Source organism: Pteropus alecto, unplaced genomic scaffold (assembly GCF_000325575.1).
Source record: "Pteropus alecto unplaced genomic scaffold, ASM32557v1 scaffold146, whole genome shotgun sequence".
In the NCBI taxonomy this organism is placed as follows: domain Eukaryota; kingdom Metazoa; phylum Chordata; class Mammalia; order Chiroptera; family Pteropodidae; genus Pteropus; species Pteropus alecto.
In genome coordinates this window covers 28,758,548-28,780,385 of record NW_006442107.1, presented here as the reverse complement: position 1 = coordinate 28,780,385, position 21,838 = coordinate 28,758,548, and the positions used below count along the sequence as shown (strand labels likewise).

General features: G+C 35.1%; 1 protein-coding gene and 2 pseudogenes across 14 annotated transcripts in view; all 3 read left to right on the top strand.

Moving 5' to 3' along the window:
* Positions 1-21,838, top strand: part of DLGAP1 (DLG associated protein 1) — a 798,454-nt gene that overhangs the window by 44,516 nt on the left and 732,100 nt on the right. The window lies entirely within an intron of this gene.
* Positions 3,262-3,380, top strand: LOC112469455 (annotated as a pseudogene).
* Positions 10,971-11,089, top strand: LOC112469507 (annotated as a pseudogene).

Sequence of the window (21,838 nt, the reverse complement as noted above, 5' to 3'; positions counted from 1 at the left end):
TTTGCATTTTCACATAAGACCACTAATTTTATATAGTTCTAGTTATTATAAGGTTTTTCCTGTTTCAAGTTCTATTGTCTCCCTTATCTCTCCATTTGATGCCTATTTGTTGGGCAGCTACTAACTCCTCTCTTACTTGGACTTTTGCAACACTCTTCTAACTTTCCTTCTTGTTTCCATCTAATTCACCCTGCCCCACAACCACTTCCAATTCATATTCCACACTAATTCTAATGTGATTAGGGCTGCAAAAGGACATCTGCTTACCACTGCCTCTCTTTCTATCTGGTGAGAAATACCTGCCACTTTCTGGCAATGTGACCTTAAATATTTACAGAACCTCTGTTAACCTCACTATTCTCAGTTATAAAGGATGATAATACCTCTCCCACATTATAGACAGTTTCACAGGTTAAATAACATGCACAAAAGCCACTATTACAATTACATGAGATTTCGTGGTAAATGGGACTATGTCCCAGAACCCTAAATCTCTTCTGTGGGACTGTCACAAGATGTCTAATCCTATCCAACATAGCCTCCTGAATTTTACAGCCCCACTTGTGTGTCTAAGTTCTCTCCATACCAATACTCTCTCTAAACCTCTGCAGCCTGTTCACTGTTCCTATTCATGTGCTATTTATTGATACCGTATTTGTTCTTGTTTCTGCTCCTTGAGGGCAGCATATTTTAATTCAATTTTCTACTTTCTCTAGGTCTTAGAGAGTGCTTTTCATATGGAAAAGCTCGGGATGCGGTTGTTATTTTCTCAACTCTCTGGCTGATTCCTTTGAGGCCAGTCTGTTCTTTAAATCTGGTTTTGGTTCCTGGTGGGTGACACCATTGACCCTAGTGCTGTAAGCGAATTCACTGGATCTAGTCTCTATCCTAAGATAGTCTTCTAAACACACAAGAGAAGCCAGTTAGATGAGAAGCAGTGAAAGACACTTTGTATTAAATTTAAGAGTGAGAAAGGTGGATTGTGAGAACAATGAGAAGCTATTATGTTCTTCTCCCACCATCTATTTTTCTTGTTATTTTTAAATTTTCAGATGGCAATTAATTTTCTGAGAAAGAAAGGGAGAATGGAATCTTGAAAAATATTTCTATTACTTTTTTTTGAATAACACCCGATGTAGTGTGGGACTTAAGGAACTTTGGGGTTTTCCCTCTTTCCTTTTTTTATTCATGGTGTGTTTCTATGTGGTGTCTGGATCACAGAAAGTGTCAAAGGAAAATGACCTAAGACGTGCTACTAAATCTATCGTATGTGTTGTCCACCAGTGGGAAAGAGACCAAAATGTTGCCCTGTGGTTTCGACCACATCAGTCAACAGCTATGACATTAACACTCCTTCTTTGCTATAGCGTCATTCTTGCTCCTGATGTAAATCCAGTTTCAAGTTGTAGTTAATAATTGAGTGGAAATTTACTTTTCTTTTTCAACCACTAACTGCACAACCACTGAAACTTCACTTATGAATGTGAACATTTTTCCAACTGTGTGTAACTGAATATACTTAATCTTTAGATCTCTGATATTTTTGTTCTTTTCCTGTACAGTGAAAGTATTGTTCTCCAGGATGGTTCTTCTCTAGCTCAGTGATTTGCTAGGATATAGTTGCTAGGATAATAACTAGGATATAGTTGTTTCTGTTTTTATTTTTTATTTCAAAATGATCAGAAGGCATGGGAGAATTCTTTTTTTTTTTTTTTTTTTCAGTTATACTGTAGCTATCCTACATATTTGGCCCCTGTAAACCATGGGAAGAGGAGGGATATATTTCATTCTTCTACTGAGTCTTCTGTAACTTTGCTGTGTTTACCATTCCCTTCTGCATTTTCCATGTATTATTCTATCCTCTGATTTAATAGGACTTGATGTTTATATTGATATTTTTTCTTTGAAAGAATTTGAAAAGAGATATATGACAAAATTATGTAGAATAAGAAAATATAGAGCCCATTCCAACTTATTAGTTTTATTTTAACCCTAAAAGCTATTTCCCAGTAGTGTATGTGAAAGTAAATTACTGTTCGTCTATGTTATATTATATGTAGTATAACTCATGGTATCTATACTTAGATTATATACCTTGAGTATTACCTGTGAAAGGTATATACATTTTGTTGCATAAGTTTTATTCTAACTTTATGCTCCTACTTGTCACATTTTCTTACTGTATCCCAGAGCAGTGGGCATATGCTTAATAAATGCAAACTCATTTAAATAATTGTTAGGAAGGAAGAGAGGCTTCATAGGGAAAAAAAAATCAAAGTGTATTTCAAATTAAACTAGAACTGAATTTTGTGTTATCTAACTCTATTAAATGAGATTTCATTTGCTCATATTTCTTAGTGCATATCATTAAGAGTCGTCTATTTTTTCCAAGTAAAATGCAATGAAATACTCATATGCTTGTAGAAAGAAGGAGCTATTGTATAAAGAACATTTTCATGACCACCTCCACACCTTTCCCCTTTCTCCCTCTAGAGTCCTGACTTTGGTGTCTGGCATAAAGCCTCTTTCATCCAACACTGGCCATCTGTGGTATCTCTACAGGCCCTGATTCTAAGAGCATTTTGCAGAGAAGTTTTCACTGGGCTTGGGACACTTAAAGGTTGATGACCGGATAGTGTAGGAAGGAACAGCCAGGATTCAACAAGTGGGAAAAATAGGATGCAGAAGGGAGTTAGGAGAGAAAAATAATAGTGAGATTCAGTTCTCTTTAATATTGTATAAACTAATATACACACAAATTCCACCCTCAAACACTCCTCCCCGCCGCCCCCCGCCCCGCCCCTGGAATATAAAACCTATCCTGCAAATAATCCATGTACTCTCAACTAGAGTTTGTCAAAAAAAAAGAAAAAAGAAAATGAGAGAGAGAGGAGGGTGGACCGGAAGGAAGGAAGGAGGGAGGGAAAGGAGGGAAGAAGGGCTGGCTGGCTATTTCCATTCCAAGAGACAATCTCAGCCTTTTCAGTAATTTTTTTAAAATTTGTGTTATGAATATGAGAACAAGGTTCCTCATTTTTAAATGTAACAAAATACTAATTTGCATAATTGAAACATTTCTTAAAACATAATTTAGAATTGGCAGGAATATAGACTTAATCAGGGGGAAATTTATTATCAGAATTTTTATATTTTAAAGTATGCATGGTGAAATATTACCTATCATTTAAAAAATTGTTCCCCTAAGGAGAATTTTCAGCCAAAGACATTGCTTTTATTCTCTTTTAAAATATGGACAGCATTGTCTATGGCCATGCTACCCCAAACAAGCCGGATCCTGTCTGATCTCGAAAGCTAAGCAGGGTCGGGCCTGGTTAGTACTTGGATGGGAGACCACCTAGAAAGACCAGGTGATGTAGATGTAAAAAATAAAAACAAAAAATAAATTAAAAAATATAAGGGATTGTAAACTTGCAATCTGTGAGGAAAACCAGGGGTTGCCTCGTGTAAATAAATAAATAAATAAATAGATAGATAGATAGATAGATAGATAGATAGATAGATAGATAAAATAAGACAGCCTTAAACATGTTGACTCTAAACAAAAAGTCAGGTATTTCTCTCCCCAAAGAAAGATTTATTGGGGGAGGAGAGAGAAGATTGCGATCTTAAACATGCAGCATGGCGAGCCACGTGCAAGTCTGCTAGAACATAGGAGAGGAAATTCTTTTACAGAGGGGAGAGGAAGTTAGACGGGCTCTTATAAAGAGTTCTTTCTGTAGGGCTTTGAGACTGATGTAGGGCGTGAGAGCTCCCCCTACAGGCTTTCGCGATTCTAATCTTGATTGAGGTCTTTATTCATTTTGTTACAAATGTCATTATAATACTGAGTTCAAAACATGGAAATAAATGATTAGAATTATTATCTTGGTCAAATTAAGTCATATTTTCTGAATTATAAAAATTCAGTCTATATGTTCCAGGTATATTGTAGTTGATCATGGAGAAGTGTCTTTTTCGGTTGAACTTAAGAACTTTGTTTACAAACCTGGTAAACATTATGCTCTTAATCCCCATTAGTGACTGACTACTTACCTATTGCATTGGAGACTTTTAAACAGCAACAGGACTATAATTTAAAAGTATGTTATAATGTATCAACTTAAAAATTTGCTGACATTTCCAAGTCAGGACTAAGAGTACCCAATGTTTATTTAGGAAATAAACCTTTAGTTTGCAATATTATTCAGGAAAAAAAGAAAAAGAAAAAGAAGTGGTAAGATACCTTTCAATCTTATATTAGCCACAGCCGGGCTCTATCATAACTGATATACTGAGCCATTACTTTTTGCAATATGATATTAAGGTGAGGATTTCAAAGCATGCAATAGTGTTGGAGGTAAGATCATCTCTAAATCCGCACAGTCTCCATCGAAGCTGGCTTGATCTGTAAGCTTTCCAAATAATTACTTTGTGAGGAGGGGAGGATAGAGAGAGAAAGGGAGGAAGGGAGGGAGGAAGGACTGAGGACAGGACAGAGTATGAGGAGGGGGAAAGAGAGAAAGAGAATAAATGACAATGAGAATGAATGAAGGGGAAAGAGATTTTAATGGGAATTGTGGTGAGAACAACATACTGGATCCAATTTGCTGTTGGCTACAGACTTTAAGGAATGCAGCAGTCCTTTTGACTTTCTTCTTTTTCCTTTCTCTAATATTGCTTGTTGAATTTTGCCTATGGTCTGCCTATCAACAGAATTATTTAAATTGCTTTAAACAGAATTATTACATTGAAAGTGTGAGTAGGAGAAAGTGAAAAGTGAATGTAATTTATAACATTTGAAAGACCTACCTGACAGCCATACATACAACAGGGCTTTGGGTATTTAAGGATAAACCTTCCCTAGGCAAATATAAATGAATTATTATTTGTTTTGGACAGATTAATTTTTTTACAGTGCAACTTAACCAATTTGGTGCTTTTTAATAATAATAACAAAGCAATACACAATAGCGATAAAGTCTTAATGTGAGAAAACTTGGCTTTGAGTTCTGATTCTGATGTTCATGCGCCATGTGACCTTGGAAATGTTTTAGTCCATCTGAACCTGTCATTTGTAAAATAGAATTAACCATGCTTGCCCTTACTGCTTCCCATACTTTTCTTGAAAAGTAAGTGAGGTAGTAAATATTATTTGTTATTTTGAAAATGACTATGTTAAGTGAATGTATGGGATTATTATTTTAGTTTTTAACATTAAAAATTTAAATGAAAATACCTGTTTCTGATTAACCTATGTAAAATAGTCAATATAAAAATGATTTCCTCAAATTTAGTAGATTTAATAAAACATTGTAATAATATAGTTTTGAGTTCAACTATGAACCCTCATACATCTTAGTGTCCTAAAGGAATAGTAAACTTCATATCTGTTGCCACAGCTAGATAACATGAAATTATTGTCCCTCAGCTATTGCTTCATGGGACAATAAATCTCACTGTTCTCTAAAAGCTTCAATCAATAGACCCTGCTATTGGACTGTATTAGTCTCTGGTTCTTTTCTTTCAAGGAACCCCAGGCATACTGCTCTCCCTTACTGTCTGTGCTCCTCAGTACGGCTTAACATCAACTGTTAAAATACAGATTCCTGGACCTTTTGCCGGTGTGGTTTCGGGTTACCCTTTTTGAATGAGACCTCCAGGTGCTACTGCACACACTAATGATTAAGTATCACTATGTAATGGTCACCTTGTTTTATTGTGCCTCACTTATTGCTCTTCACAGGTATTGTGTTTTTTACAAATTGAGGGCAAGTCCCTCCACCAGCGAAAAGATTACGATTACTTTTATAGCCATGCTCACTTTATTACAGTGGTCTGGAACCGAATCCACAATATCCCTGAGATGTGACTGTAAATTCTGTGTCTGATGAATCAGTAAGTGTAATTCTTCTAAGTTTTATACAAGGAAAACTCAGGGGAAAAGAAACTATCATGCCTACTATAGTGATTGGTACTTTTGTTTTAGATCTTTTACCAGCAGTTGCGGCTAACTCTTCTGCTCTATCCCAGATAAGGTACATTATTTTTCCCCCAAATTTAATAATAATTAATAATAATAATTTTAAAAATGCAAAGGTGAGGTTTAAGGATTCAAAGTTCTTTAACATCTTTCTTTCGCTGATATTATTCCAGATATCACGATTATGCTAGACTTCAAAGTAAATTAGAAAATTTTTCCACTTTTTTAACTACTCAGAGGGTGTTAGCTTGTGAAAGATGTTGGAAAAGAGGACATCCAGGGCTTCAAATGGCAGACCTTGGGAGGCAGAGGTAAACTGAGGTGCAAGGAAAAGGAACTCTTTCAAACTTTGAAGCCAGAGTTGATAATTCTACAGCAATAGTTCTTAAAATGTTTTTCCCTCACCAGCAGGATCAGGACACATTGTAACTTGTTAAAAAATGCAAATTTTCAGGCCTCACCCCAGATTGAAGGAATCAGAAACTTTGGGAGTGGGCCCAGCAATCTGTGCATTAACCAGCCGGCCAGGTGGCTCTCACGCATGCTCAAGATTGAGAGCCACTTCTCTGAAGCAGTGTTTGAGCTCCGTGATTCAGTTCAACTGGGTAGTCTTTCAGTATCCCTAACCTCGAATAGCTTCTGCTAGTTCAACATGAAGCAGCCCACATGAAAGTATATATTATATGGACACAGGAAGAACTGACCTAATGATTTGCTTGTTTATCTGGATCCGCGCCTCTCTGGCCCAGCCTTCTCAGAAGCACTACTGGCCATCATCCGCCACTAACAGATGCTGTAGCAGCAGGCTAGAAAGCTCTGCCTGTCCTTTTTCTGTTCAGAACAACAGCAGGAGAATTGTCCTTTATGAAACACGTAGGACAAAACTTGAATATTTTTACAGAATAATCGAGGTCAGCTTGTCTCTACCTAAAACAACCTGTTCGGCCACCTATTAACATCCTGCCAAAATCTTTGATGGTGTCTTCTAGTCCTAAACCCCACACCTGCATCATTCTTGGCTGCCTGTGTTATGGGGCAGATCCTGGATTCGTGGGCAACTCAGTGCCTTTCTATAATCAGGAAAGTTTGGTAATGATGCTCTCAGGGCCATTCTGAGATTTGACATATCTAGCTGATTGCCCAAATCAAGTTGCTATTTAGTATGCATAATAATTAGGCTGTACCTACACACAATTATGCATGGAAGGAGAGAAGGCAGGTGTTGAGAAATACAGGACACTTACAGAATAGGTGATTTAGCTACACACAACTTGAGAGTTTCTTTCCCCTTTTTCCCTCCATCCTAATAGCTGGCTCTTCTATCTCCTTCCCTACCTGAGTCTCTTAATAAAGTCTGCCTCTACAACTGTAATTTGAAAGAAAAAAGTTAAGCATCACGTTCTTGGGAATTCATTGTGCTAAGTCAGAGTGCTGGCTCTACCTTCAATAGCTTCAACAAAAGATTTCTGAGGAAAGATGGAGAAAACCTTTCATAAACATCATAGCACAGAGAAAAACAAAACAAAGCAAGACATTCTAGATTAGTTATTATGTTCACATTTTTGTTTCTCTACTCATTTGCTGCTTGGACAAATAGACTACTGACCCTCAGTTTCATCACCTGTAAAATGGGATAATAATACTTATTTTTTTTTTTACAGGGTTTGAGTGATAGATATAATTAATATAAGGTGAATACAGACAATTAAATGCTTCAAAACTGGCAGCTATCATTTGTTACTCTTGTTATTTTTAGGATTTCCTGTTGTTAGAAGATTAAATTTATTTGCAATGTAAAAAAGATAAGTAGTTTTTAAAAATAGAACTATATCTTTTCTTTTTAACAATTTGACATTGAAGTGAGTTATCAAAAAGATGTTTTGAAATTACCTTCCCTAAAGGTCTTTAAAATAGGTCATATTTGACCTGGAATAGTCTGGCTTGTCTTAGATGACTAAACTCTAAAAATTCTTTCCTATTTTGAGATTTAGTGACTTATCTCTGGCCTAATGGACATGTAGAAAATTGATTTTAAGTGACACAGATGAAAGCAAAGGCATAACAGTTGCTCTCCATTTACCAATTTCCAGTGTTTGTGAAGTGGTTTCTATGATTATCTCTTAGTGGTAACAATAATGCTTTCAACTTCCATCCCCATAATCATCTCCCATCAGTTTTAAAACATTTTCTGTAATAGCTATTAAGTTAATACACATTTCATGCCTGCTGGACTCTGAGTTGGTAAATAATTTGTCCAGGATAGAGAGGCGCCAATTTCAGTTTAATATATCCACGAAACATAAATGCAGTTTCCTTTTTACTATATTTGACTTCAACTTCTAAAATTATTGAAAAGTGAAAAGTAATTTCTAGTAATGAGTAAAATTGCTTTATTAAAATCTTTTTTCCTGTATTCCTACAGAAAAGCAGAGGAGACTGTGATATAATAAGAAACATATATTTGGTCTTCATTCCTTTTCTGCTATAGAGCTCCTAAAACTCTTGGAATTTCCTTAGTGATGAGAGCAATTAAGGAATCTCATTACATTAATGAGGTGGCTTTCAGAAACCACCAATGGATGCTGGCTGGTTGGCAGGCTGGTTGCCAGTGGAGCCAACCATGTGATTGGAGGGTTGGAGCTTGGAACTTTCAGTGCCACCCTCTGACCTCAGGGGACTAGGCAGGGACTAGAAATTGAATTAATTGCTAAAGGCCAATAGTTTAATCAATCTTGCCTATGTAATGAAAGCTCCATAAAAACCTAAAAGGGTTGGTGAGCACATAGAGATTCTAGAAGAATCTGGTATGCTCAGAGAGAGCATGGAAGCTCTGAGCCCTTTCACCATACCTTGCCCTATGTGTCTTTTTCATCTTATATCCATTGTAGTATATGGATAAGATAGTAAGTAAAATGTTTGAATTCTCTGAGCCACTCTAGCAACTTAATCGAACCTGAGGAGAGGGTTGTGGGAACCTCCAATCTACAGCCCATGAGTCAAAAGCACAGATGACAGCCTGAACTTGTGATTGGCTTCTAAATTGAGCCTTTAACCTGTGGAATCTGAAGCTATGATTGGGTAGCTGGTGTCAGAATTGAGTTGAATTGTAGAACAGCCAGCTGGTGTTGGAGAAATGCTTAGTGTGGGGAAAGAACCTCCACACACTTTGGAATTGGGGTGCAGAAACTTAAGAACATATCGAAATGTGCAGTCATTCATACTGGATGTTGCCTACTGTTAAAAAAATCAACTAAGTGAATTTTAAAGATCTTATTCACTTTTTTCAAGGGTTCACGAGTTGGGCAGCGTCCAGTCTAACAGATAGAAAGGAGCTCTGAAGAGCTATACAAAATTAAAGATTTTTATGGGAGAAGGGAGTGGGAATAAGGAATTTATACTGGGGAGTTAAGGCAGGTTGGTTATGCAAAGTCACTTTCCTTTAAGAGATGGCAGGGGTCTATTAGGCAGATTATCTAACTAGTGCTGATCAGGTGATTCCTGATTGACTGGTTTAAGATTCTATTTTGGGGGGAGCCCGAAACTATAATTAAGTTGTCTTGGTTTGGTGATATAGAACTTGACATAAGCAACTTCATTTTGGGCTTATGTCTTGTTTTTAACATTCAATATGTTTACAATACATAAACATGTGATTTTTTTTTCCTTTGCTTGCTTCGCATGAGTATGCCTGTCTCCCAGTATGATTTTATATGCCCCATGATTCTGACCACATAGTAAGAATTTATAAATATTCGTTAACTTTAAGTTAATTTTAGCTTTATATTGATATTTCAAATATATGTATATGTGTGTATATATATATATACACACACATTTGAATACATACACCATAACTAACATCATGCGATATGTTCCATTCTCTTTTTAGAATTTATGCTTTAAGAAGTTATTAAATCTTAAAAGCACAAACTAAATTAGAGTAATATGGATGAATGATCTGTAAAAGAGCTTTATTCACTGATAAACTCTGCTTCATAGAAGATAAATATGTCCTAGAAAAAATCAAATTAAGAAAATCTTTACCTCTAGCTGATTAAATTTTAAATAGTACTGTCTCCTAAATTATGGTAAGATTGAGCTACAAAATTACCACTTTATCCTAATATATCCTAAATTTTATTAACTAAAAATGTAATAATGGTTGAAATTCACTAATTTTGGCTCTAATAATTCCAGATTTGTGACAGTTTTACCCCACTAAAAACTGTAGGATTTATGGCTGTTTTATATATATATATATATATACACACATATATATACATGTGTATATATGTGTGTATGTGTGTTGTGTATATATATATATACTTGTTATTGCTATACCTATAAGTGTAATCAAGACAATTAACATATTTGAGAAAAATATTTGAGGACTTTAACATATTTTCTTACAATATACAAATGGATATTGATAATTTCAAGTAAATGTTAACTTTTCAAAGAAGATGAACATAGACTCCAGGAGTTCTCTGATATAAGTGTGGTTCCTAAGTACATAGAACTAATCAAACTTTAAAACATAATGTAGACTTTAGTAATTTAAAATGGTCTTTCTTAAACCATTAACAAAACGAAAAGACAACCTACTGAATTGTAGATGATATTCTCAAATGATACAGTTGATAAAGGATTAATATTCAAAATACACAAAGAACTTATGCAACTTAACACCAAAAAAAAAAAAAAATCCAATTTAATAATGGACAGAGGACCTGAATAGACATTTCTCCCAAAAGGATATACAGAGGGCCAACAGACATATGAAAAGGTGCTCAACATTATGGATCATCGGGGTAATGCAAATTAATGAGATATCACCTCACACCTGTCAAAATGGCTATCATCAATATATCAACAAATAACTGGCAAGGATGTGGAGAATAGGGAACCCTCAAGCACTGTTGGTGGTATCATGAATTAGTGCAGCCACTATGGAAGACAGAATGGAGAGTCCTCAAAAAATTAAAAATGGGTCTACAGCCATGCTACCCTGAACAAGCCCGATCCCATCTGATCTTGGAAGCTAAGCAGGGTCAGGCCTTGTTAGTACTTGAATGGGAGACCACCTAGGAAGACCAGGTGCTGTAGGTGTAAAACAAATAAAAAAATAAGGAATTGTGAGCTGACAAGGTCCTTGCAATCTGTGAGGTCAACCAAGAGTTGCCTCATCTAAAAAAAAAAAAAAATAGAGCTGCCATATGGTCCAGCAGTTCCACTTTTGGGTATTTATTCAAAGAAATCAAAAACACTAATTATAAAATATATATGCATCCCTATATTCATTGCAGTATTACTAGTAATAGCCAAGATTGGAAGAAACCTAGATGTCCATCAATAGACAAATGGATAAAGAAGATATGATACATATATATGGACTATTATGCAGTAATAAAAAATTGAAATGTTGCCATCTGCAAGATTGGCCCTCTTCACTTGTATAGAGACACTCCTCCTTCTGACTTACAGGCAAGAAAAATGTAGGAGATTTTTCCGTATTGTTCTTCTCATTGGGCCACTTTTGGCCACCGCAAGCCCCAAGCATGAGTCCCTATCTTCTGAAATGAACCAGCCAGAAGTACAAGAAAGGGGAAAATGTTTAGCTTTCTCTCAGAGACACCCAATACCAATAATACTGTCTATCCAGTTTGCTATATGGAAAACCACCTCGTTCTTTCATTCCTGGTAAAAGCATTTTCTTATTATCTTTTGGACTTCAGAGTCACAGAAGAATATAACTACTGAGAATAACCCAAAATCATTTAATTTTGTTGTTTTGGAGGAACTCCATCTTCAATCATGAAGTCTTATTCTACAGACTTCTATCCCTGCCCTTGGGGTGGTGATGGAATTCCATGGTGGGTTTCCTGGTGGCCTTCCTCTTTCACAAAGTGAGAATAATGGACCTTTAGATGCATCATCTTTGTTTCTTCATAAACTTTATATATAGAAGCTTCGTCAGTTTGCTCTCTTCCTTTCTTTACTTTTTTTCTTCATATTTAGAATCTAGTGTTAAATTTGTATTTCCTTTTACCAAGTAATAGAGGTAAGAATCATTTAGAAGAGACTAACTCAGCATCTTTTACATGTTTACAACTAATTACACACTCTCTCTTCTTGCCTGAAACCTATGGAGTGGGGATTTCTGTTAGTAAATCTCAGTCAAACTCAGGAATGCTCCTCGATGTCTGTTTTGCAGGATGCATATTTCTGGGGTAAAATAGATTCTGAGTCTCCCTCAGATAGCTTCTCTCACTTTTCCAGTGGTCTAGGGTTAGAGTGAAAGTGACCTGGAATTTGCCTTTATTCTGGGATTTAGAAACATTATGTTAATTCCAGCTTACGCATTCAGTTTTAGTTGGGCTATTGACTACAAGTGCTATAATGTCCATTTTTGTATTCATGAGAGGCTGTAGAGTGTAGAGTAAAAGCATGTCCTCTCCTACAAATTAGGAGTTTTCTCAATGGATATTGACTTAAGCAGTTTCTGTTATAAACTCTTACAGAATTAAAAAGTCATTAGATGGTAAAAATGCCATGCAGCCCTCAAAATATATCTTGTATTTATCTATATTTACCAGAATAATTTGTCTTTTCATCTTCCCTGCATCTATCTCCATCCCTACTCTTTAATTAATGGTAAATATTTATAAAGTACCCACTCTCTGTCTGGTAGATTTACTAGGTTAAGAACTCATCAGCATCTGAGTAGAAGTAATGCACTGAGTTCTCTCACTGAGATGGACGTTAGAAATAATAATTTTATAAATGAGATAAAATCTTAATTTTATTTTAATTTACTACTTGATTTAAACATTTGTTTTGATTTTTTTTTTTGACCCAGGAGACTCTAAAATTTGCTTCCCTAATTTTTGGAGACAGTAACAGCAATATAAAAAGAAAAAAAATGAGATTAAATAAAATGTAGTGTTTATTTGGAATTTTATTGTTTCCTCCTTTTTATTTTATGTGTCAATAGGGAAAAATGTGAGCTTAGATAAGGAATTCCAAATGCAACATGCTATTTCTTTTATAACATGTGTTTTGTGTTGGAACACTTCAAAATTATACATAAAACTCAAATGAAAGACTGAAAATCAGAAACTGGAAAATTGACATTGGAATTTCTCTGTAAGTAAATAAGACTCTTCCTTCTTCTCTTTGACACTATTTAACACTATTCTCCGACTATTCTGAGGAAGATTTTATTTCTACTGATAACTTCTGGCTTATTTAAGCATAGCTGGACGTAATGAAGATATTCCCCATGTGTAGCTCTTGCTAGAACTGAGTGCTGTTTATTGTCAACAGGCCAGAACTGAAACCCCGGCAAAGCAATTTATGAAATCCTTTAAGAGAAAAGAAATCTTAGAATATCGCTATTGGCATCAGAATCTTATTAATTTCTCTGATGATCAACATCTCGATTTCTAAAAATAGATTTGTCCCCACATGTTTAAAATTATCTCATTTACTGGGGAGGGATTTGTATTACAAAGAAAGGATATTTTAACAATAAAAACGAAGTTTTCATTTAGGAGCTACCTTTTCATGAATTAAAATAATTAAACTAATTACTTCAAAAAGCAGTTGAAGGCAGAGATTTGGGGGCTTTCCATTTTGGGAATTTTTTTTTTTTCTTCAAATTCTTCTCCAAGACAGTTTTTCCATTTACAAGTGCATCTCTCTATGTTGTTGCTTTATTGTTTAGATGTTGTCATACTTATACTGAAGTCGGTTCTTTTCAAAATGCTGGTGAAATAGTGAATAGAGAAAAAAGAAATTAATTTTTAAATAATGGGAGGGGTGTGCCAGTTTAAACAAATTGGTCAAGGAATGCCTCTTTAAGGAAATAGCATTTGAGATGGGATCTAAATGTTGAGAAAGAATCAATCACATGAAAAATTAGAGGTAGAGTACATTGCTGGCATGTGCAAATGTGTGAAAAGGCCTCCGGATGGAAAAGAGATTGTCATGCTCAGGAAATGTGGGGAAAAGACTGCTATGACAGAAGCCTATGAGAGAGGGGCATGAAATAAGATAAAAGAGTGTAGGTCTGTAGAGCAAGGGGTCTAGGTATACAATTTTCAAAGGCTGCAGTAAGGAGTTAGGATTTTATTTTAAGTGCAAAGGGCAATCAAGAAAATTGTTTAAGTATGCAAATGATAAATGTAATTTATGTTTTAAGATTATTTCTGTTACTTCAAGGAAACCCCAATTTTAGGAATTTGGCAGTCATTTTGGGATCTGCTCTAAGTATTAAAAGTTGAAAATCTAGTTCAAGGTGTTAGCAGAGGGCATATAGGAAAGTAAATCAATCCCTTATCCATTTTGAGAATTGAGTAGACATAACTTCTAACCGATCAGGTATGAGGGCAGAGGGAAGAAATAGGGTGACTTGTATGTTTCTGGTTGGCACAGTTGCTCACTGGTGCCATACTCTGAGAGGAGAAGCTTGGAGTTAGGAACACATGGAGGTCAGGACTCCAGTGTTTTTCACCACTGAAGTCATTCTGAGATTAAAATATCTTTGGGACACCTAAGATACCAAGTAGATGTTTAGAAATGTAAGGCTGCATCTCCGAAATGAGACTTGGACTGGAGAAATAAATGTGAGAATCATAAAACATAAAGATGATATTTAAACCCATGGATCTGAGTAAGATTATCTTAGACTATGCAATTATTACAAAGAAATCAGTATGCTATAAAATCTCCTATTTTATATTAGCCTTTAAAATTTAAGCAGGCCGATCATCCAACATCAGATATTCTCTTATTAGTTGTCCTCAGCAAGGCATTTTTCAGTGTAGGTCAAATTCCTTTGCTTCCTGGAGCACCTGAAGCTTGACTCTCATCTCAGAATAAATAATACTTTAATAAATGGTCTGTATTGAGGACCCCTAGTTCCTTGTTAACCTTTTGTGAGGAAATTCTGATATATTCTCACTCTCTCTGATTTTAAGAATCCAATCAAGCAATAAGTGGAAGACTCATACATCTTCCAAAGGAAAGGGGGATAGGCCTGCCAGGGCGTGACCAGCTCTTTTACTAGCACACCGTAATGATGCATAAAGTAGGAGGTTTTTGTCAATGGATCTCAGATTGTGCTCCTTATCACTTGTCTGTAAATGGGTTTGGGGCTGCCTATCTGGGTTGCTTATGGCAATTGCTGGTACCAGGTCTCATTTTTGTATGACATATGACTGTCATACAAAGGAACCGCCTCCGTTTTTTGTTTAGAGGGAACAGGCTCCATTTTTGTTTACCCACATTTACCAAAAGGATAAATCCACTCATTACTCTCTCTTGGACTAGTAGTTCGGTTTTTTTCCCTTAAGAGTTTCTAACCCCAAACAAACACACAAATAACAACAGATCAGTAACAATAATAAAATCAACTGCCTTAATCCTCTTTTCAATACAAACATTTTTAAAATTTATTTTTAGATTAAATAAAGAGGGACTGGTATCAAAGCAATATGTAGAAGTGATGGGATCAGGGCCAGACTGCTTCTCTATTTCAGTAAACTACTGTCTGGTGAAATTGAGCAAGTCCTTTGGTCCCAGGGAGATGATTGTTCAGCCTTAGAACATCTGTTTCTGGGAGCATACTTTAAGAAAGGGAATAGATATGCTTGACCATGAGCCAAAATAAAAGCCAAAATTTCTAATGAGCAGGTCTGAAGGTTGCTACTCTGGGAAGGACCAGCTCATTTAAGTTGCAAGCCATTTCATTATTCAAAGGTGCCACTGTGGGCCATGTGGTTGTTTCTTCAATTACCTTCAAGCTAAAGGTGTCTTTATTAAATAGTGCCATCAAAGTCATTGAAAATAGGTGGCAGCCTGCTATCCATTGGGGCCAACATCACTCAGCATTCAAAGTTGCAAAAAAATAACCAATGACTTAACTTTAGCGATTAGAGTAATAGGTTAATAAGGCTCTTAACTAAGCAAGAAATTGAGACCCTAGACATGTAAGAAAGCCCACTCTAGTTCAAATTAACCATAGTCAAAGTGATGATGAAAAAAGCATATCCTCAGCAACTGGACTCTGTCATTTTTCTTGAATGAAAGAAGGGTGGGGAACATAACTTAGTTAAATTTCCCTAGTTACAGAAGTCTCCTGCGCAGTACTGTTGAAAAACAGGTGTCTCTATTTCAGAAAGTAATTATAGGAGGAGCAATCTTCCTAAGGAAGTACTTCATTTTGTGGCATAGACAGACAAGCTATCAACTTATTGGGATAGGCTATATTAAGTTGCTGAAGCAAACAATGTTGCTATGGTAAATGTCCATTTTGGACTAATTATTGTCTTGCACTCAGCTTCTATCTTTCAGGATGTGTGCAGGCTAAGGGAGCTGGCCCAATGTGAAGCACTTCCAAATACCAGTCAGAGAAAAAAAGAAAACATGGAGGAACCATGAGAGAGGTCTTAAAGATTTGCTCAGAAGGGGCATGTACACCTGCACACGGATGTTAATAGCAGCTTTATTTATAATAGCCAAACATTGGAAGTAACCAAGATGTCCTTCAGTAGATGAATGGATAAATAAATTGTGGTACATCCAGACAATTTAATATTATTTGGTGCTTAAAAAAATGAGCTATCAATCATGAAAAACATGGAAGATACTTAAATGTATACTACTAAGTGAAAGAAGTTATTCTAAAAAGGCTACATACTGTATGATTCCAATTATATAATATCTGGTAAATGGTATGGCTCTGGATACAGGAAAAAGGATTAGTGGTTGCCAGGGATGAGAAGGGAGGGAGAGATGAATAGGTGGTGGAGTGCAGGGGATTTTTAGGGCAGTGAAATTATTCTGTATGATACCATAATGGTGTACACATATTATACATTTGTCAAAACCCATAAAATGTACAACACCAAGACTGAACACTAATATAAACTATGGGCTTTGGGTATTAATGATGTATCAGTGTAGGTTCATCAATTATAACAAAAGGATCACTCTGATGAGGCATGTTGATTATAGGGGAGGCTGTGCATGGGTAGGGGAAGGGGATACGTGGGAAATATTTGTATCTTCCCCTCAATTTTTCTGTGAAACCAAAATTGCTGTAAAGATATTTTATTAATTATTTAAAAAGGGCAGCATACATCACTTGTTCTCACAGTTCACTGGCCAACATGGTATGGGTAAATATTTCATCTATAAGAAGTAGAATACACTTTAAAAATATTTTTTAAAAATAATATAATTCACTATAACATATTCTTCAAGATCAGAAACTACCTGATTTATCCCTGTAACATCATAGTAACTAACACGGTATCTTATGTGTAGATGGTGCTCAAATAGTTCGGTAGAATTAAATTTATTAATTTTAAAGGAGTATCTTACAAACATAAAAGAAATAGACTTCTAGATTTAATATGAAGACCATTCACCAGTAGTATTTAAATTATCCATCATTAATTACAGATTATAGTAATTGATATGTCTTAATAGATTCATTGTGTGGCACCAGCAGACTCATGACATATAGAATATTTATATAATAATTCAATTGATCTGAAGGCATATTAAAGATATACATTCAATTGGTATATATTAGATGGTCTGGACTTGATTATTTTAATAGCTTCCATTTTGATTATAAAAGATAAATATCTTATTATAGTAATACATGAAAGTAAGAAAATAACACAATCATTTAATTCAACCAACCACAGAAAACTTGTTAATCTGTTTTTGCTGTCACTATTCAGTTGATCTTTAAAATTTTTAATCATGATAAATGAAACAATAAAATTTGTCCTCTTAACAATTTTGAGGTATATATACAGTTCAATAGTGTTAAGTACATTCAATTGTTGTGCAACCAATCCCCAGGAACTTTTCATCTTGCGAAACAGTACCAATTAAACAACTCCTCATTTCTCCCTCCCCCAAGCCTCTGATAACTACCATTTTATTTTATGTTTCTATGAATTGACTACTCCAGATATCTTATATAAGTGTAATTATACAGTATTTGTCCTGTCGTGACTGGTTTATTTCACTTACCATAAAGTCCTCAAGGTTGTCCATCTCATAGCAAAATTTACTTCTCTTTTTTCTTTTACCTTTTTTTGAATTGTGCAATAAGTTTATTGAGATAAAAAAGCTCCAACAAATTCCATAAATTTGTAATTTGATAATTACTACTAAGTTGCCTTTCATAGATCTTTACCAATTTACATTTCTACTAGCAATATATGAGTGTCAGTTTCTCTACCATCTAGACCAGCGGTCCTTAACCTTTTTGGCACCAGGAGCTGGTGCTCCTATGAGAATCTAATGCCTGATGATCTGAGGTGGAGCTGAGATGGTGATGCTAGTGCTGGGGAGCAGCTGCAAATACAGATGGAGCTTCTCTCACTCACCTGCCCATCCTGCTGTGAATCCTGGATCCTAACAGGCCACAGACATATACTGGTCTGTGGCCTGGGGGTTGAGGACCCCTGATCTAGATAAAAGAATGTGTTATCAAACCTTCAGAATTTTCTAGTGTCTTATACGGAAAAAAATGCTAGCTCAGTGTAATTTTTTTTTTTTAATATTAGTTTCAGATATATAGCACAATGGCTGGACATTTATATAATTTATGAAGTAATACCCCCAATTACTTACTCTAGCACCCATCTGAGACTATACACAGCCATTATAATAATATCGATCTCACCTCATGCTTCACTTCACATCCCCGACTACTAATTTGTACCCCTTCATCCCCTACCCCCTTCACCCAACTCCCCACATCCCTCTCCTCTGGCAACCACCGGTCTACTCTCCAGTATCTGTGAGTCTATCTTCATTCAGTTTGTTCATTTCCTTTGTTCCTTAGATTCTGCATATAAGTGAATTCATATAGTATTTATCTTTCTCTGACTTATTTCACTCAGCATAATACCTTCTAGGTCCATCCATGTTGTTGCAAATGGTGAGGTTTCACTGTTTTATGGCTAATAGTCCATTGTATATATGAATCATAACTTCTTTATCCAATCATCTACTGATGAATACTTAGGTTTCTTTCATGTTTTGGCTATTGTGAATAGTACTGCCATGAACATAGGAGTGCACAGATCTTTACGAACTAGGATTTTGGTTTTCTTTAGAAAAATACCCAGAATTGCAATTGCTGAGTCAAAAGGTAGTTCTATTTTTAATTTTTGGAGGAACCTCCAAACTGTTTTCCATAGAGGCTGTACCAGTTTGCAATCCTACCAACAGTGGGGTTCTCTTTTCTCCACATCCTCGCCAACACTTGTTTTTTGATTCGTTGATGATAGCCATTCTGAGAGGTGTGAGGTGATATCTCATTGTGGTTTTAATTTCTCTGATAATTAATGACCTTGAGGATCTTTTCCTATGTCTATTGGCCATCCATATGTCTTCTTTGGAGAAATTCCTGTTCAGGTCTTCTGCCCATTTTTTAACTGGCTTGTTTTTTGTTTGTTTGTTTGTTATTGTTGTTGAGTTGTGAGTCCTTTATAAATTATGGATATTAACCCCTTGTCAGATGTATCATAGGCAAATATCTTCTCTCATTCAGTAGACTGTCTTTTCATTTTGTTGATGATTTCCTTTACAGTGCAAAACTTTTTAGTTTGATGTAGTTTCATTTGTTTATTTTTCCTTTTGTTCCCCTTGTCTGAAGAGATATATTAGAAAAAATTACTAATAGCAACATCAGAGAGTTTACTGCCTATGTTTTCTTCTAGGAGTTTTATGGTTTCTGGTCTTACATTTAAGTAATCCATTTGAATTTATTCATGTATATAGTATAAGAAGGTGATGCAGTTTTATTTTTTGGCATGTGTCTGTCCAGTTTTCCCAGCACCATTTGTTGAAGAGACTACCTTCGCCATATTGCATATTAATGCTTCTTTTGTCTTAGATTAAGTGACCATATAAAAATGAATTTACTTCTGGGCTCTCTATTCTGTTCCATTGATCTATGTGTCTGTTTTTATACCAGTACTATACTGTTTGAATTACTATAGCCTTGTAGTGTAGTTTGATATCAAGTAGTGTGATACCTCCAACTTTGTTCTTCTTTCTCAAAATTGCTGTGGCTATTCGGGATCTTTTATGATTCCATATAAATTTTTGGATGGTTTGTTCTAGTTCTCTGAAAAATGCCATTGGTATTTTAATAGGGATTACATTGAATCTATAGATTGCTTTTGGTAGTATGGCCATTTTAATGATGCTAATTCTTTCTACCCATGAACACGGTATATACTTCCATTTATTTGTATCTTCTTCAATTTCTTTTTCCAATGACTTATAATTTTCTGAGAACAGGTATTTTACCAACTTGGTTAATTTAATTCCTAGGTATTTTATTGTTTTTGTCATTGTAAATGGGATTGTTTTCTTAATTTCTCTTCTGATAGTTCATCATTGGTGTATAAAAAATGCAACTGACTTCTGAATATTAATTTTGTATCATGCTACTTTACTGAATTCATTGATCAGTTCTAACAGATATTTTTGTGGAATCTTTATAGTTCTTTCTATATAGTACCATATCATCTGCAAATAGTGACCGTTTTACTTCTTCCTTTCCAATCTGGATACTTTTATTTCTTTTTCTTGTCTGATTTCTGTAGCCAGAATCTCCGATACTATGTTGAATAAAAGTGGTGAAAGTGAACATCCTTGTCTTGTTCCTGATCTTAAGGAAAAGGCTTTTAGTTTTTTCCCATTGAGTATGATATTAGCAGTGGATTTGTTATTTGTGGCCTTTATTATGTTGAGGTATGTTCCCCCTATTCCCACGTTGCTGAGAGTTTTTACTATGTATGTTGGACTTTGTCAAACACTTTTTCTGCATCTATTGATATGGTATTTTTTTCTTCTCATTTTCTTTATGTGGTGTATCTGGTTAATTGATTTGAGGATATTGAACCAATCTTTCATCCCAGGGATAAGTCCAAGTTGATCATGGTGGATGATCTTTTTAATGTATTGCTGAATGTGGTTTGTTAATATTTTGTTGAAGATTTTTGCATCTATGTTTATCAGGGATATTGGCCTATAATCTATATATTTTTTTGTAATGTCTTTGTCTGGTTTTGGAATCAGGGTAAAGGTGGCCTTGGAGCCTTCCCTCCTCTTGAATATTTTGAAATTGTTTGAGAAGAATAAGTGTTAATTGCTTGAATGTTTGGTAAAATTCACCTGTGAAGCCATCTGTTCTAGGACTTGTTTTGGGGGAGTTTTTTGATTATCGATTCCATTTGTTGGTGGTAATTGGTTGGTTTAGATTTTGTTTCTTCTTAACTCAGTCTTAGGAGATTGTATGTTTCTAGGAATGTATCCATTTCTTACATATTGTCCAATTTGATGGCATATAATTGCTCATAGTATTTTCTTATAACTCTTTGTATTTCTGTGGAGTCAGTTATTCTCTTTCATTTATGATTTTCTTTATTTGAGTCCTCTCTTTTTTTTTTCTTGGAGAATCTGGTTACAGTTTTGTCAATTTTGTTTATCTTTTTAAAAACCAGATTTTGGTTTTATTGATCTTTTGTATTTTCTTTTTAGACTCCATTTCATTTATATCTGCTCTAATCTTTATTATTTCCCTTCTTCTACTCACTTTGGGCTTTGTTTGTTGTTCTTTTTCTAGTTTCTTTAGGTGAAAGGTTAGATTGTTTATTTGAGATTTTTTCTTCTTTCTTTAGGTAGGCCTGTATTGCTATGAATTTTCTTCTTAGGACTGCTTTCACTGTGTCCCATAGACTCTAGGTCATTGTGTTTTTATTTTCATTTGTCTCTAGGTATCTTTTGATTTCTTTCTTCATCTCATTGTTAACC